Source organism: Zalophus californianus, chromosome 12, assembly GCF_009762305.2.
Source record: "Zalophus californianus isolate mZalCal1 chromosome 12, mZalCal1.pri.v2, whole genome shotgun sequence".
Taxonomy (NCBI): Eukaryota; Metazoa; Chordata; class Mammalia; order Carnivora; family Otariidae; genus Zalophus; species Zalophus californianus.
The window spans coordinates 97352405-97369419 of record NC_045606.1 but is presented as its reverse complement, the minus strand read 5'-3'; the positions used below and the strand labels follow the sequence as shown (position 1 = coordinate 97369419).

At 36.8% G+C, this 17015-nt stretch overlaps 1 protein-coding gene across 1 annotated transcript in view; it reads right to left on the bottom strand.

Annotated features, from left to right (window-relative positions):
• Positions 1-17015, bottom strand: part of CNTNAP2 (contactin associated protein 2) — a 2031041-nt gene that overhangs the window by 1579302 nt on the left and 434724 nt on the right. The gene's annotated exons all lie outside the window — the stretch shown is intronic.

The window sequence follows — 17015 nt, the reverse complement described above, 5'->3', positions numbered from 1 at the left end:
GTGTGGTGAAGAGTGAGTCATATGAGGCTAAGGAAGTAAATGAGACTTTTGAGAATCAGTAATAACTCTGAGTAATAGCACCACAGTTTTTGATGGTTCCTAAATATGAGTACTCTGGGAAAACAAGTTCTATAGCATATTTATTTTATTACAACTTTTTCCCCCATCTTAGGAACTTAATTTTAATTGAACAAAATTCTTTTTGTTTTAAAAGATTTTATTTATTTGAGAGAGAGAGACAGAGAGATTGAGAGAATGAATGGGTGGACTGACAGAGGGAGAAGCAGACTCCCTGTGAATCAGGGAGCCCGAGGCGGGACTCGATCCCAGGACCCTGGGATCATGACCTGAGCCGAAGGCAGTCACTTAACCAACTGAGCCGCCCAGGCGCCCACCTAAAAAAAAAAAAAAAAATCTGAAAAAGAAATAATTTTAATTATTTGTGCAAAAAACAGACTGCAATCTGACCATTTTAGGAGAAAGTTAAAAAGTATATATATTACAAGTTGTTGAGAGAGTGGAAATTTAAAAAGTAAAATCACCCATAGGAAAAAAAAGAGGGGGGGAGAGAAGGATTAATATTGAGAAATAAAGATATAAGTGGAAATAGAGCTTATAAAATAAATTGGAAGGAATCAACAATTTACACTAAAAGCCTTTAAAAATACCCAATAGGTTAGAGGCAATGCTTGAGGGACAAATGAAAATAAGTGGTAGAAATTTTATTAGCACATGGGGCGCTTGAGTGGCTCAGTTGGTTAAGCATCAAACTCTTGATTTTGGCTCAGGTCATAACCTCAGGGTCGTGAGATTGAGTCCCAGGTCGGGCTCCGTGCCGAGCATGGAGCTTTCGCTTAAGATTCTCTCCTTCTGCTTCCCTCTCCAACCCCCCTCCACTCTCTCTCTCTCTCTCTCTCTCTCTCTAAAAAAGAAATTTTAATAGCACAAAAAGACAACTTTTTATACTTACATCAATTATTTTGAGTAGTATATTCTATAAGAGAGATATGAGGAAAAATACATTGTCTCATGACTACCCAACTGTAGACCCAACAATACACTTCATTTTAGACAAAGGAACAAACTTCACTGAAGCTTGTAATCTGTACTGTCATTATTAACTCAATGAAAAATTTTACTTTCTCTTGACCAGCTGACTCCCACAGACTTTCATTCTAGGGAAGAGAATTAAACTTGTTTATTCACAGTTAATTCAAATGGATCTGTGTTATTAACTGCATTCATTCAACACATATCACATTAACATTAGATACTGTACTAAATCTTTCTTCTACAAAGAAATGCATAAGCATGTGCCCTGGCCTTAAAGAGTTTTGACCCTGGCAAAGGGAACGATATATTTGCACAAATACCTTCAGTAAGGCTGCATATGGTATTTGAGTGATACCGATGATAAGGGACAGGAAGGAGAGAATCTATCCCACTGAAATGATCAAGAAATAGTTTACAATGGAGATGCCTTTTCAGCTTAACAGTAAAAGATGGAAAACATGAAGTGTAGGTCAACATAGCAATAACACTTAGATCTGGATGCTATCCCAGGGGATTTTTAGGTTCTTTGAATGTTTCTGCATTTTCTGTTTTCTTTTTTTCTTTTTTAAAGATTTTATTTATTTGACAGAGAGAGACACAGTGAGAGCGGGAACACAAGCAGGGGGAGTGGCAGAGGGAGAAGCAGGCCTCCCGCAGAGCAGGGAGCCCGATGTGGGGCTCGATCCCAGGACCCTGGGATCATGATCTGAGCCGAAGGCAGACGTTTAATGACTGAGCCACACAGGCGCCCCAGCATTTTCTGTTTTCTTTAAGCAAATATGTCATTTTTATAAAATGAAGAAAATAATAGATCTCATGAAAGCAAATAAAAGAAACAAGGGCAAGGTAAACTCTAAGGGAAAAATTAGGAGACTCTGTTAATTTCTAAGATTTTGGAAGTGTAGAGAAAGCGAAGTATTATGTTTGGATAAAAAAATTGTAACAAAATATTGAGAAATATTGAGTCCATAGATGATTTGAAAAGAAAAGGGACATTTCTAGTGTTAGGCCTCCTGAGTTTAGGTGATGCCCACTAAGGGGCCATCCACCGAGGCTAAAAACAACACTAAGAAGAGAAGTCAGGGTGGGGCTAGCAGGAAACACAGGTGTGATCATCAGAATCATGGGACATAATTAATATTTGAGATAAATCCAGAAAGATCTTGAAGATTGAACACTGGGAAACACTTCCGCAGCTGATTAAAATCTGACCTAATTTATGTTTGCAATTAACTCAAAACCTGACAGACTATAAATGTTTCTATTTTTTTCTTCCTGTAGGACCAACTAATACTGACCTAATAACAATTTTAGAAACCTTTTGATTAGAAGGGAAATGTACCTTTGTCTCTTCCTTTCTTAAAATAAAGAACACACTGGATGTTATGCACAAACAATGAATCGTGGAACACTACATCAAAAACTAATGATGTGGGTGCCTGGGTGGCTCAGTTGGTTAAGCAACTGCCTTCGGCTCAGGTCATGATCCTGGAGTCCCAGGATCGAGTCCCGCATCGGGCTCCCTGCTCAGCGAGGAGCCTGCTTCTCCCTCTAACCCTCCCCGCTCTCATGTACTCTCTCTCTCCCTCTCATTCTCACTCTCTCAAAATAAATAAATAAATCTAAAAAAAAAAAAAAGAAACAACTGCTTAAAAAAAAAAAAAAACTAATGATGTAATGTATGGTGATTAACATAACAATAAAAAATTAAAAAAAAGAAAAAATAAAGAACACAAACAGTACTGTGTATTTAACCATAAATTCCTCATAATAGTAAAATAAGAAGCCTGACCTTAGCCCTGGTACAAACTGCTTTGCTGGATAGTCTATGGCTACACCAAAGAGCAGACAGTTTTCAGCATGATCACATTTAATTTCTGCACTGCGTAACTGAGCAAACTCCATGAAATTACGACAGCTCCTTGACATCATGGACACTCACCAGCTAATTATTCACTCATTGAGAGGAAACGAGTGTCAGCTGCCAGAAAATGGAAAGAATGAGGTCTAAAACGTATGAGACACTGCCTTAAAATGATGGTAAGTCATTTCAAGTACTCAATCTCAGGCACCTGCTGGTTTTGTTTTATAATTCCTAAAGCAAAATAAGTGGGTTTTGTTGAATGAAAAAATTCCATTTTTGCTTGTTGAATTAAACATTTGAGGTCAAAATAACAGAATAGGTTCCAGATGATCATGTAATAGAGGAAAACACAAAAGCCAAGGCTGTATGTATGTATGTATGTATGTATGTATGTATGTATGTATGTATCATCTATTATCTCCCTACTTATCTATCCAATCCATCTATCTACCTACCTACCTACCCACCTATCATATCAAAGATTAAACTTACCACCACGCTAGGTTTAACTAACTAAATCAACGGAATATGGTAATATGACTGATATTTTTCAATTTTCTCAATAACAAACAATAATATTCTAATGTGTTTACAGAATTGATACTGCATAATTTGAAAGTCTCAGTTGTCTATCACAAGTAATTTTTACATCACCTAATTCCTTCCAAACAGTAAAGTTTGATGACTACTAAAATAATCTACATGAGAATTTCTTGGTGTATTATGCAAGAGTCCACTCAGAAATTATGTATACATAGTCTTTTTGACCTGTTTTATTCATGTCATTCAGGTTCAAATGACCATTTTCTCACTTTCCACAAGATCACATAACTTTTATATAAGTATTATCTATAATGATAAAGCACACATAAAATATAATACAAAGTTGAGAGGAAGAAGATTTGTAATATGATTCATTCTAATTATTCTATCACACTCATTCATATTTATAGGCAGAATAATACTAATTATATTAATAATAATTATACCAAAATAGTAAGTGGTTGAATGCTAACAATGCATTTAGCATTTTAGCAGATTTACAACTGCAATCAGATCTGCTTCCAAAAATGTATATATAAATACTAATGCTCTAAGTAAATCAGCGGTTTACATCGAAATTGATCCTAGGGAATAAAAAAAGCTGATGATATTACTGCTCTCCATATTGCACTTTTCTCAAGTCAATTGAAATCTGTATGCTCAACATATATGTTGAGCATTAAACCAAATTCTATAGATTTATAACCTGTGGAAGAAGCCTGCTCACCTCTAAGACCTTTTTCAACAACATCCATGACAGATAATCACTGCCTTCTGCCTGATCACCAGCAGTAAGATCCCACCAACTATTTCACTATGCCAGTTTTTCAAGAATGCTCTCTCTAAAATCCAAGTTACATCTACCATACTTTGCTCTGAGTTCTTTTTTGAGTTTTAGTAATAATAGCAAAAATAATATTTAAGCATAATTACTATCATGTATCTATCATATTGCAATCTTCAAAATATTTATGATAAACCCTCATAGCTCTCTAAGTTTTTGGCTCCACATTGAATATCTGTAGTTGATTTTTGCCATAACTTGGCCTTGAGACTCTTACCATCTTAGATTCCATTTTTGTGTATAACTCATAACTAGATTAAGGGCATTAGTATAGTTTGGATACTGGGAAACACCACAAGGTGGTTAAAATTTTGGCCTTTGGAGTCAGATAGTTAGATCTGATCTAGGACAAGTCGCTTAACTTCTAAGTCCATTTCTTCACTGGTGACTTGGAAATAAAGAAATAATTAGTAGTACTACTAATGATTAATAATAATAATGATGATGATACCAGCCGCCTGATAGTATTAGGGTATGGAACAAATACAATAATACATGAAGCACTCAGCAAAATCCCTAACCATATAGATGAAAATAAATATAGAAATAAGACATGGTCCCTGCCTCCATGAAGCTTTCACATTAGAAAGGAGACAAAGCCATCACAAATAATAATGTAAAGTAGGATTACTGAAGGGAAGTTAGAGCAGCATTTAAAAATTTATGTGTTTTACTAAATTAGATTTACTTGTACATTTCTCTAAGTGCAGAGCCCCATGCTTGCATAGATAGGTTTTAAGATTTAAGTTATACAATGTGGTTCTATTTTCTCAGACTTTTAATGCATTTGGAAATTGAAGACAGTGGCAAGATTATGTTGTCATATGAGAAAGACTAAGGAGACGGGGCATGGGGATCTAAAAGGCTTCCAAGTTGGAATCACCCTTGTGATGTTTATAATATTCCTTAACTCTTTCATAATATTGTATAATCTTTAACGCTTCAAACTTGAAAATTTTCATCTACACTCTCTCTTCCATATTATTTGGAACATAATGAATAAGACTCCTGCCAGGAGTGATTCTTAATAGATCCTCTGTAACATTTCTTCACTTCCTGAAATAAATTGTTCTATTTTTGTGTATTTCTTTTTTTTTAAGATTTTATTTATTTATCTGAGAGAGAGAGTGAGAGACAGAGAGCACGAGAGGGAAGAGGGTCAGAGGGAGAACCAGACTCCCCACTGAGCAGGGAGCCCGATGCGGGACTCGATCCCAGGACTCCAGGATCATGACCTGAGCTGAAGGCAGTCACTCAACCAACTGAGCCACCCAGGCGCCCATTTTCTTAATCAGTGAAATTTCAATTTTAACTACAGAGGGCAATATGTTTATTTAATATTTAACACTGGTATGACAAAAACTTTTGAAGTGGTGACTTGTCAACTGCAATGAGAACAAGAGATCCATCTAATTAATCTCCTTTTCAATATCAAGTTAACTTTTTTTTCTGGAAACGTAAATTGGAGATAATTGGAAGTCACGGTGTGAAAAATAGAAGCAGTGTCTCCTTGTGTTCTTTACTTTGCTATCATTGTATCCCTTGTTTCCCTCTGCACATATGGTGACCCCTTTGCAACATTTGGTGCTGTTGAATACCTACATATGCTTTAAACTACTTCCTCCCTCAACATGTCCAATCTAGGTTCTCATTACTCTTCTTGCTTTCACATCTTTCCAGGGAATATAGCCAAAAGCTCATTCTTTGGATCTTAGTTCTTTTCCCTACATAACCACATATAATCTTAGATTCCTCTGTGCAAATTAATATAAACTTTTTTTTGCCTCAAACACAATTTCCATGCTGTGCGTATGACATATGTCATGCATGACACTTCAAATTCATTATTTTCTCCCAACTCCCCAACAGTTTTGATACCATTCTCTCCATCCTCCCCAAAATAAAACATTTGTCTTCACCTCCAAGTTTCTGTTGATTTTTGCTTTGAATGATTTGCATATCCATCTTAACTCTATCTTTTTGTTTTCCATCTTGGTTCTGTCTTTAAAATTATAGTCAACACTCCACTGGCTACAACTTTAGTTCATTTAATGCTTTGATCTTCTTGGAATTTTGCTGTGTAAGGGATGAGATACATACGGAGGCAGTGGAATTTTCCTAACTTTCCACTTGCATTCACACTATTTCCTATGTGTGCAGATACCTTTCCATTTGTATTTGGGCATATTTCCATTCTGTTTCTTTGTACCAGTACCTTACTATTTTATTCACGGAGTCTTGATCATATGTTTTAATAGCTTATAGAGCTAACCATCCTTCATTGTTCTCTTTAACAGAACTTCGCTAATTATTCTTACAGACTTATTTTCCCATATGAGCTCTAAAATAAATATCTCTAGCTCAAAATCCCTATTGATTTACTTTTTATTTCAGATTAATTTAAGGATGGATTAGTACAAGAAGAACTGGCAACTTTATAATATCGAGTCTTTCTATTTGCAACCATAAGATTAATCACAAATTGAGAGTGGTAAACAATTACATTTTTATTCTCAGATTATTATTAGCAGTAGAATTTTAAGAACGATTGTATTTTCAAATTCTGCCTAAATGTTTGGGTGATAAAATAACCATTGTAACTGCTCGCACAGAAATCACATAAATACTTTTTACATTTAAGCCAGAATCTATTTTTCATATATGTGATTTATCTGTTGTGTGATATTGCAGGATCTCAGAAAGGAGTTGTACCCACTCCCTAAGTTAAACTCATGTAAAGAGGATTCATGTTATCCTCAGCTTAGGTTTGGACAAAGAATACAATAGCCACTTCGTGTTTATATTAATGTTTCTAATATTGGGGTGCTTGGGAAAGCACGGGGGAGAGATAAAAAAAGGAAACATTGAGAAAATTAGTTTTTTTATATCTCAAACACTGTTAAAATAATTTGGGGAGATAAATTTTAGTTTCTTAGAGAGCTGAATTTTGCTAATCAGTATTATAGCATCCCAAGAAGGGATTCAGTATTCAGATTGTTCTAAATGTGAAATCTCAGAATACTGTTCAGATATTGCATAATTAATATACTCCTATTAACAGTTTGTAAGAAGCTGGCTTTCAGCATTAAAGATCAATGAGACATTTATTGACCAGATACTACATGTCAGGTACCAAGCTAGGTTTTGAAAATGCAGAAATTAATAAGGAAATGTGCGCCATGTTTCCTTTTGGGGCTCACAGTTATGTGGTAAAGATACATAATTTGTGATACAATATACCAACACAACAACAGAAGTATGAAAACGGTACCAAATACATAATACATATATATATATATATATATATATATATATATATATATATATATACATACATACATGTGCGAATATGAACAAGATACTATAAACAAGTATTTTAGGGCTGATAACTTTTGTCATTTCATCTTTTAAAATTCTGACTGCATGTGCAAAAAATGAAAAAAATGGAAATAAAAGTAATGTTTTATTTGAAGTCAATCAGTTATATAACTGGGTTCTAAATTAAGTACTAATGAGAATGATAACTATGATTATTTAAATATATTTTTAAGTGGAAATACAATTTGGTCAAAATGCAAATCACATATTTACAGTATGAGAGTTCTAATAAAAAGAAAATTTCCATATTTCTGTTACTGAACATGGCCAGGTAATCATGAGTGCCCTAGAATTAGCAAGCATTTCCTCAAAATTGACTATATGGAATGTTGTTAATGAATAGTTGAGAATCACTTGGACATTTAAATACCTCTTTAATGCAAGTTGTGTGGGAGAAATAAATGTGTCCAGGTTGCAGGCTTACAAAGAGAAAATGCTCTTAAAGACAAATAGTAGACCCCTTACATGTGCTTAAGGTCATTTTACTCCCCAGGGAAAAGTTTCTGAAAGCATAAGGAAATTAATGGGGAAATATAAATCAGCATTTTACACATAATTTTACAGAACATCGTCAATAGTATAGAATACCAAGCAGTAAATAATTACTTGCTTAATTAACTCATTCACAAAATTATTTAGTGTCTATTAGATTCTGGACATTACTGTAACATGAGTAATTTGGCGATAAATAAAACTAGTATCTAGGTCACTCAGTCTAAATTTTGTGTGGGACAGCTCACATAGTAATCAATAAATTGATCATAAGCCAGTTTTGTGAGTTCTGTGGAAAACATTAAAGCAAGGTAAAAGGTAGAAGGATCATGGGGGGGGCAAAAAGGGAAGTCCACATTTTTATGTATAAGTTGATCAAGGAAATGACCTGAATTGAGGAAATATTTGAGTAGATTGAAAAGGAGAGAAGCAGGAAGGCAGGTGGATAGTTCTAGGCAGAAGAAAGAGCAAGTTTGAGGTAGAACATGCCTACCAAGAGGGAGAATGGTAGACAATGAGATCAGAGAGAAAAAAGGGGAGTCAGACCATTTTGAAACATTGGGAGCCATCCTAAGACCTGTGGCTTTTATTCTGAATAAGACATTAAACAGTTGGAAGATCTTGAGTAAATACATATGACTTATTATTACGGACATATTATTGTCTATGACTTATTAATAGGACTCATTATAGCTAATATATTGAGCACAGATTATCAGAGTGGAGCAAGGGTTGAAGCAGAGAGAACAGTTAGCAAGTTGTTGTAATAATCTATAGTTGGGAGATGATGGCTGCCAGGCCAATGGTGTTAGTGCGAGAGTGGTAATAAGTAATTAGATTCCAGACATTTGAAGGGAGAGATGATGGGATTTTCTGATGTGTGATCTGTAACATGTTGGAGAATGTAAGAAGTCAAGAACGATTCCAAGATTTTTGATCAGAGCTAGAAGATTGCAGTTGTCAATAACTGCGATAGGGAACTTCTGAGGAAAAAGATTCTGGGGGACTGGAAGAATTTCCACTTTTGGCACATTCCATTTGAGAACTTTAATCATGAAATGGAGAAGATGTCATTTGGATCTGGAAGTGTGGAGTTCAGGAAAGAGTTCTTAAGATTAAGAGTATATAAAGATATATACTTTATCCTCAGAGTATCTATGGTATCAATAGGCCATGATCCTGAAAGAGATCATCCATAGAAGGATTAAGAGAGAAGAGAGTCTGAGGATCGAATTCTGGGGCACTCTAGGATACAGAGATACAGAGGTTATCTGTGCCTTCACTGGGAAGTAAAGTGGATGAGGAAGGGGTTCCAGAAGTCAAATGAAAGTATTCCAGGAAAGAGACTGGCAAGTGTGTCAAATATTGCTGACAGATCAATACAACAGCAATGTGAATTGAGTGTTGGATTTAGCAGTGTGAAAATCTATTGGTAACCTTGACAAGATCTATTTTGGTAGATTAGTGGGGGCAACAGCTGAACTGGAGATGTTCGAAAAATAATTGAAGGAGAGAAAGTATAGACAGTGTAAATAACTCTCCAGGAGTCTTGCCCTAAAGAGGTGCAGAGAAAACGGCAGGAACTCCAACTCAAGTTGTCTGTCAAGTCAATGGGGCTTTTTAAAAATTTTTCTTTGGCCGTATTTGAAAGGAAAAATGGTAGCATGTTAGTATGACAGTGGAAATGAAAGAGTAGAAAGGCATAATTGGAGACCCAGGAAAGAGAAGAGGCAATTGCCATATTGATGTTTTGCGTGGGTGAGTGGGATGGGACCCAGTGCTAAGGGCCCATTTAAAATTAGTGGCTGGGAAACACAAGAAGACTAGTCATCAAAGATGTGTGTTTTTCTCCAAGATGGCTTAGTTGCCTGTAAGAAGGACCAGAGTACTCAGAGATCGAACCTAATGTGAGTTGAGGTTTATCCAGGTGAGTGTGACGAAGCGAGAACACACCCATGACCAGCAGTATGTGATGTGAGGGAAGGCAAACAATCATGCCTTGAGAAGGCTGCATGCAGTGTCCTTCACAGGAGAGCCAGCAGTCAGAGCTCAAAGATGAACAGAACATCAGGAGTAGACAGGATTTTGTTCATGGCTATGATTTTAGCAATTTTGTGAGTGAATATTTCATAATTACTGCTACACTATTTATTACTTTATTCTACCAAGACTAATAAATAACAACAGCAATATGAAATTAGCATAACAGTAGGTTTCCTCAACAATTTATCTATAACTAGATATATTTTCCAACTTTATTTATATCTCAATTAAAAAGCAATATTCCTAGAAATGCCACTTTCAGAGTCAAAACTAGTTGTTCAGTTTTTAATTGTGAAATAATGTCTTTCAACTATTTGTGAGTCAGAATGTTCAGTATAAAGTGGAAAGACAAAGGACTAATGGAACAGTGCATGAATATTATGTAAAAGCACCAACAAAAAGTAAAAATTGAATTGTAAAATATGTATGACAAAATAATTAATTTGTATAATTGAGGCTCATGGTTCTGCTAAATGTATTCATTTTTTTTAAAAATGGTCATTAGGTACTATCATGTATTTATTTCATTTCTACAGCTAACACTGAGATCATTTTCTGTGGATATATAACCAGAGGCTACATGCTCATGAATATTACAGCAGGTGTTCCTCCATAAGAGAGGACACTAAATAATCCTTAAAATCTTATTCAAATCTATAATTCTATGATTATGATTTACTTCCAAAGCCACGCCCTCTGTGAAGTTCCATCAAGAATGTTTTGAGAGTTCCTTAATGAGAATAAAGCACTTCTCTGCTGGAGTAACATTTTTTTCCTTCTCCCTCCAAAGGAAGGTAGGCCTTGTTTCATGGTTATTTTGAAAGTGTCTTTGGTGTTAGCATGAGTTCATTCAACCTCAACATCTACTGGCTGCCACCTGCCAAACTATGGACTAGGCAGTAGGGTTGAGGATAATAGTTGACTTTCTGGAACATTTTCATCATGTTAGACAGAGTGCCAAAGACTTTCTTTGCAATATTTCATTGAATCCTCATGGCATCTTTATGACATATTCTATTTTAATAGGCATGTTACAAATGAGGAAATAGAGACATAAGGAGGTTGTTACTTGCCCAAGGTCACACAAGTTGGTAAATAATACAGCTCATACGCAGATCCACACTGGCTAACCCCTAAACCACTATGTTACAGTGATGAATAAGACCATTATGGCTCACATTAGCCCCCTTGTCAGTTTCTTTTTCTTTTTTCCTCTTTTTTATGGTTTTTTTTTTATTATTGAATGTGGCCAAAAATTGTTTGGAAGAGCTCTTTTTGGGTTATAACTGCAGCCACATTTATAAAAAGTGATGGTGTTTATAGCTTAGCCTCATCACCTCAGTCTATGTATTCTTTTTTTAATCGTGCTTCTGACTGCTGATTACTTGCTCTTCTGCCTGTTGCTGTTTCTCCTCATTATTACACAGCCTGCTGCACAGCCAGGCATTCTGCTCCCATGTGTCCTTGCAGCATTTCACCCCGTGTTAGCTTGTCATAAAACAGGTGGTTTCCTCTTACCATCCATCCACCTAATATGTCCTACGGAAATGTCTAAGATTCTACACATTATTGTTACATTCTACGTATAAAAAACCTAAAACCTGCATGGTTATAGATTGAATACATGAATATACTGCAAAATTAATACTATCGTGGGTACCTGCGTAGCTAAGTCGTTAAGCGGCTGCCTTTGGCTCAGATCATGATCCCAAGGTCCTGGGATTGAGTCCCACATCGGGCTCCCTGCTCTGCGGGACGCCTGCTTCTCCCCCTCCCACTCCCCCTGCTTGCGTTCCTGCTCTCGCTGTCTCTGTCTCTGTCAAATAAATAAATAAAATCTTTAAAAAATTTAATACTATCGTGATTCTATAGACTGTTCTGGAGCATGACGCTACATTGGTACATGACCTCAAGGAGTCACATTGATCAACTACGTGGTTTACCCACAACCATCATAAATTTAAGATAATCCAATGAAAACTTTCTGTGCTACAATGCCAAAGAAAAGAGATGGTTTTAAAAAATGTATCAGTGATAGTAAATTTGCTTTGTATAAAGGCTTTAGCAACCACCAATCACACCTGATCAAGTTAAAAGTCTGACATAAATCAATATCCTGTAAAATAGCAAAGATCAACTACATCTGGAGAACAGTTGTTGAACCAGGTTATAGCCAGAGGTATGTCCAGAAACAAACTTTTATGTCTGTATATGAAATTAGGAAACCATTTTATTGAGCGGCATTAAAGGAAAATTTAAAATACAGTTGACCTTTGAACAATGAGGGGGGTGGGGGCACTGATCTTCCCCCATGCAGCAAAAATCCATGTTTAACTTTTAGCTCTCCCAAAACGCAACTGCTAATAGACTACGATTGCCTGGAAGCCTTACCAATAATATAAGCAGTGAATTACCACATATATTTTGTATGTTATGTGTATTATAGCCTGTATTCTTACAATACAGTAAACTAGAGGAAAGAAAATATTATTAAGAAAATCATAAGGAAGAGAAAATCCATTTACAGTACCATACAGTATTTATCCAAAAAAATCCCATGTATAAGTGGACCCGCGGAGTTCACACCCATGATGTTCATCGAAAGACTAGGTTAAGTAAACAACTATTTTGGATGTCTTTGATGTTATGAGAATAGGTGGTAGTTTAGGGAATGCCTGGCAGGTATCCTGAATGTAGGCAGTTTTGTGGCTCAGTGAGTAGATTTCCACCTACAGTTTGCAGAAGTGCTCTTGCCAGAGGCTGTGAACAACCACATAAAATATTTAATATATAAAGTACTATCATTTTGGTCTGTAGATTAGTGGCCATTGCGGGTATGAAATTAATTTACCCAAATCTTTCTGAAAATTTAATATTTCTCTTAAAGAACAATACTATTCTTGATCACCATAATTCCACGTATTAAACACTATTATATATATTTTTTCCAGATGTGCCTTCTTTGTATATACAACTTGATAACTAGATTGTTAATATGTTTGGATGATTGTCTTGAGAGATTTTGATGATTCTCATAACATTTTAAAATAGAGATTTAGGAATAATATCAATGAAATAAAATATCATGTAGCATGTTTCTTGATAACACTGATCTATACTCAATTGATTTAAAAGACTTATTTATAAGTCAATTAGTAGCCTTGTTACATTCTTGAGGGTGATACTTGGTAGTGTATTGGAGCCAACTCACATCAGCGATTGCATGATGCTAAATTTTCAGGAATCCGCAAGCCAGGTGTTAAATGTATCCATCGTTAGAAATTACATAGTACTTTTATGCATGTCCTTCAGCTTAATTACATCTATCATATCTCTATGTGGAGATACCATGTGATGATGCGTCACCGAACATCTCTTCTCAGACCCAGCATCAGTAAAATCACATCAGTAATTAGAAATCTGCCATGGTGGGCGCCTGGGTGGCTCAGTTGGTTAAGCGACTGCCTTTGGCTCAGGTCATGATCCCGGAGTCCTGGGATTGAGTCCCACATCAGGCTCCCAGCTCAGTGGGGAGCCTGCTTCTCCCTCTGACTCTCTCCCCTCTCATGCTGTTTCTCTCTCGCTCGCTCTCTAATTATTAAATAAAATCTTTAAAAAATAAATAAATGAAACAGAAAATGTTTAAAAAAAAAAGAAATCCGCCATAGTGGGAGTGTTCACACTATAGGAATCAGAAAACCTTACAAATCGGCACTTTTAAATCTGTGGGGAAAGAGCCAGTTGTTAAACATTTACCAGAATACTATGTCCTTGTATGCATAACATATCCTCTCCTCATTTACTAGAATGGATAGATCAAAGGTGAGAACACCAAAATGCAGAGGATTCATTATTGAAGTTATTTTAAAGTATCTTGAACCACTAACGACTAGAAAAAAGTGGGTATAAAATTCTCTTCATAGCTAAATATTTCTATAAGAGGAACACACTTTTTATATCCATTGTTTACAAAACAGCTTCTAGAATTCAGGTGATTTTTAAGTTGCTGAGACAAAAATGAAATAAAACAAAACAAAAAACAAGGTTAATGCATTACCTCCAGCATGTCGGTATGCCAATAATAATTGTGTGAGTGTATGTGTAAAATGCTAGTCAGAAAGTAAATTACAAAGGGGTGCCTCGGTGGCTCAGTTAAGCGGCAGGCTTTTGATTTCAGCTCAGGTCATGATCTAGGGGTCCTGGGATCCAGGAGAGTCTGAAGATTCTCTCCCTCTGCCCTCCCCGACTTGCACACACTCTCTCACTCTCTCTCTAAAAATAAATAAATCAATCTTAAAAAAAATTATATGATAGACAAATAGAGGTGCAAACTATGAACAGCTCTATGAAAGCCCAGAAGAACGAGTGATTATGTATCCAGGTGAGGCTGGAAAAGCCAGGAAGACTTCACATAGGAAGTGACACTTAAGATAGGTTGTTAGAATAAACAAAATTTCAAAAGGAGAAAAAAGAAGGGAAAGGCATTATAAATGAGAAATAGCATAAGTAGAGATACAGAGAAGAAGAAATGTAGAGGAACCAGTTGATTGTGATTTTTTTTCATTCAATCTAAAATTACTAAGCACCTACCACATGCAAGACATTGATCTTTGCGAGGAAATCAGGGAACCTGTATGCTGAGCTGACCAAGGGGGTGGTAGTGAGGACTGGCAGATAAGGCTCTACATGTAGACTGAAGTCAGACTTTAAAAGGTGTTGAATGTTACTCAGCCATAAAAAAGGATGAGATCATGCCATCTGAGATGATATGGATGGACCTAGAGGATATTATGTTAAGTGAAATAAGTTAGACAGGGAACGACAAATACCATATGATTCCATTCATAGGTAGAATCTAAACAAAACACATGAATAAACAAACAAAAAGCAGAATCAGAACCATAAATACAGAGAACAAATGGCTGGTTGCCAGAGGGGAGGTATTGGGTGGGGGTTGGGCAAAATGTGCACAGGGGAGGGAGATGCAGCCTCCAGATACGGGATGAGTAAGTCACTGGAATAAAAGGTGTGGCGTAAGGAATATAGTCAATGCTATGTAATGGTGATGTAATGGGCCCGTTGGTTGCTATGCTTCTGCTGAACACAGCATAATGTATAAACTTGTCAAATCACTAAGTTGTATACCTGAAACTAATGTAACATTGTGTGTCAACTATACTCAAAAAAAGGGGGAGGAAGGGGGCAGTGCCTGGGTGTATCTGTCAGTTAATCGTCTCTTGATTTCAGCTCAGGCCATGATCTGAGTCATGAGACTGAGCCCTGAGTTGGGCTCCGTGCTGGATGTGGAGCCTGCTTGGGATTCTCTCTCTCCCTCTGTCCCTCTCCTTACTCATGTTGGCTCTCTCTCTCTAAAGAAATAAATAAAATCTTAAAAAAAAAAAAAAAAGGTGTTGAATACCATTGTTTTAAAAGCATAAAAATAGAGCTTTGACTCAAAGAACAGAGTCAGGTTTCTCCTTTCAGATGCAAAAATTTCTAAAAAAATTTCTATGTTTTTCTTCTTGATTCAGCCCTACGTTCTGACTCTTCCTGTCCATCCTTAACAAGGGAGCCCCAGAAACCTGAAGGGCTTGTTCCATACTAACCAGATATGCAGTGCAGGGGCTGACTTCCCAACTGCATTCTGGTTACTAATGGCCTGGCCTAATTTAGGGCTGTCCCCATGGATACACTTTTTTAAATTAATTGACTACAGATCAATGTCATCAAGACACACTGATATGCTATTAAGTTCATCAATATTATTTCTGAAAACTCTGTTTTAAAGTGTTGTAAGAATCATCAAAATACATCCAATCATCTAACTAAGAAGTTGTAGCAATGTACCAAGAAGGCACAAGCTCTCAGGGAGAAAGATTCTGAGGGCACCACCAAACAGAGACCAACATCCAACACATCCACGTCCATGTGCACCAAATATGCCCATGCCAATGAAGGAGGAAGATGAAGCTGGAGGTTTTGATCTGCATCAGGCAGCAGTCCTGGTCTGGGTTGGAAAGGATATCTTTGTTCTAAATGGCAGACTGCGCCTCTCACCCAACTTGGGGGATTGTTTTTTGAGCTTGAGGTTGAAATCCCCCTTTGGTCCTTGTCCCCAACAAACTTTCTGCACCAGAATATAGGACTTTGGAGGATTTTGTTCATTTTTAATTTTTTTTTTTTCATGTACTAGCAGTCATCTCTGGAATGGCTGAGTTCTTGGGAACTAGAGCAACACATGGCTTGTGCATATGGTACCGAGACCCAGGCACACAACCTGCAAACACAGCAGCTCTTCTATAGACTCTGGCAGCCAGCAGGAAAGCAAACAGCCGTGCAGTGCCTGGTACCACCTGCTCTAAAGACAGGAGTGCAAGCAAGCACTAACCAAATATCTATGGGGAAACTCTCCCATGCCAGCCCTGTCCAGATCTTCTGTGAGCCTCTTGTTTTGGTTTTCTGGAGACTATTTTCTCATGGATATTCTCCTCCTGGGCACCCATCTCATCCCAGCTGCTACAGGGATCCCCAGCCCAGAATGAACTTTCTCTGCAGGAAACTTGGGAGGCGTCCAAGCCACAAAGATTTTCCATCCTGCTGAATAACATTGGCACTGGCTTCCTTTTCCCGTCCAGACTGCACAATAGCTGGGTTTGAGCTGGCACCATTGACCGAAGCAGGCACCATGGGCTCAGAACCAGCTACTTCCTTCTCTCGGCCATGGCAAATGTTGGGAGGAGATGAAAAATGATTCTATTTTTTATTTTTTCTTTTTTGGCTTCGACAACTGATGGATGG